Consider the following 2,500-nt stretch of genomic DNA (forward strand, 5'->3'; position numbering starts at 1 on the left):
TCCTAGACGATTTTCGACGTGATATCACTGTAATATAGACGGTTTCTAACAATATGTATCATAACACCAAACTCGCTACAATTATTATTTATCGAGTTATTAGCAAATAATGGACGGATGTGCTACTCCGTCGGACGTTCGACGAAAATTTTTCTAAGTCCCACCGCCAAGAGGAAACTTTTTCCCTATCGGTCCTAGACGATTTTCGACGTGATATCACTGTAATATAGACGGTTTCTAACAATATATATCATAACACCAAACTCGCTACAATTATTATTTATCGAGTTATTAGCAAATAATGGACGGATGTGCTACTCCGTCGACAAAACTCTGGAAATTTTTCTAAGTCCCACCGCTAAGAGGAAACTTTTTCCGTATCGGTCCTAGACGATTTTCGACGTGATATCACTGTAATATAGACGGTTTCTAACAATATATGTCATAACACCAAACTCGCTACAATTATTATTTATCGAGTTATTAGCAAATAATGGACGGATGTGCTACTCCGTCGACAAAACTCTGGAAATTTTTCTAAGTCCCACCGCTAAGAGGAAACTTTTTCCGTATCGGTCCTAGACGATTTTCGACGTGATATCACTGTAATATAGACGGTTTCTAACAATATGTATCATAACACCAAACTCGCTACAATTATTATTTATCGAGTTATTAGCAAATAATGGACGGATGTGCTACTCCGTCGACAAAACTCTGGAAATTTTTCTAAGTCCCACCGCCAAGAGGAAACTTTTTCCCTATCGGTCCTAGACGATTTTCGACGTGATATCACTGTAATATAGACGGTTTCTAACAATATATATCATAACACCAAACTCGCTACAATTATTATTTATCGAGTTATTAGCAAATAATGGACGGATGTGCTACTCCGTCGACAAAACTCTGGAAATTTTTCTAAGTCCCACCGCCAAGAGGAAACTTTTTCCCTATCGGTCCTAGACGATTTTCGACGTGATATCACTGTAATATAGACGGTTTCTAACAATATATATCATAACACCAAACTCGCTACAATTATTATTTATCGAGTTATTAGCAAATAATGGACGGATGTGCTACTCCGTCGGACGTTCGACGAAAATTTTTCTAAGTCCCACCGCCAAGAGGAAACTTTTTCCCTATCGGTCCTAGACGATTTTCGACGTGATATCACTGTAATATAGACGGTTTCTAACAATATATATCATAACACCAAACTCGCTACAATTATTATTTATCGAGTTATTAGCAAATAATGGACGGATGTGCTACTCCGTCGACAAAACTCTGGAAATTTTTCTAAGTCCCACCGCCAAGAGGAAACTTTTTCCCTATCGGTCCTAGACGATTTTCGACGTGATATCACTGTAATATAGACGGTTTCTAACAATATATATCATAACACCAAACTCGCTACAATTATTATTTATCGAGTTATTAGCAAATAATGGACGGATGTGCTACTCCGTCGACAAAACTCTGGAAATTTTTCTAAGTCCCACCGCCAAGAGGAAACTTTTTCCCTATCGGTCCTAGACGATTTTCGACGTGATATCACTGTAATATAGACGGTTTCTAACAATATATATCATAACACCAAACTCGCTACAATTATTATTTATCGAGTTATTAGCAAATAATGGACGGATGTGCTACTCCGTCGGACGTTCGACGAAAATTTTTCTAAGTCCCACCGCCAAGAGGAAACTTTTTCCCTATCGGTCCTAGACGATTTTCGACGTGATATCACTGTAATATAGACGGTTTCTAACAATATATATCATAACACCAAACTCGCTACAATTATTATTTATCGAGTTATTAGCAAATAATGGACGGATGTGCTACTCCGTCGACAAAACTCTGGAAATTTTTCCAAGTCCCACCGCCAAGAGGAAACTTTTTCCCTATCGGTCCTAGACGATTTTCGACGTGATATCACTGTAATATAGACGGTTTCTAACAATATATATCATAACACCAAACTCGCTACAATTATTATTTATCGAGTTATTAGCAAATAATGGACGGATGTGCTACTCCGTCGGACGTTCGACGAAAATTTTTCTAAGTCCCACCGCCAAGAGGAAACTTTTTCCCTATCGGTCCTAGACGATTTTCGACGTGATATCACTGTAATATAGACGGTTTCTAACAATATATATCATAACACCAAACTCGCTACAATTATTATTTATCGAGTTATTAGCAAATAATGGACGGATGTGCTACTCCGTCGACAAAACTCTGGAAATTTTTCTAAGTCCCACCGCCAAGAGGAAACTTTTTCCCTATCGGTCCTAGACGATTTTCGACGTGATATCACTGTAATATAGACGGTTTCTAACAATATATATCATAACACCAAACTCGCTACAATTATTATTTATCGAGTTATTAGCAAATAATGGACGGATGTACTACTCCGTCGGACGTTCGACGAAAATTTTTCTAAGTCCCACCGCTAAGAGGAAACTTTTTCCGTATCGGTCCT

The sequence above is a fragment of the Halictus rubicundus genome, unplaced genomic scaffold, assembly GCF_050948215.1.
Source record: "Halictus rubicundus isolate RS-2024b unplaced genomic scaffold, iyHalRubi1_principal scaffold1236, whole genome shotgun sequence".
Taxonomy (NCBI): domain Eukaryota; kingdom Metazoa; phylum Arthropoda; class Insecta; order Hymenoptera; family Halictidae; genus Halictus; species Halictus rubicundus.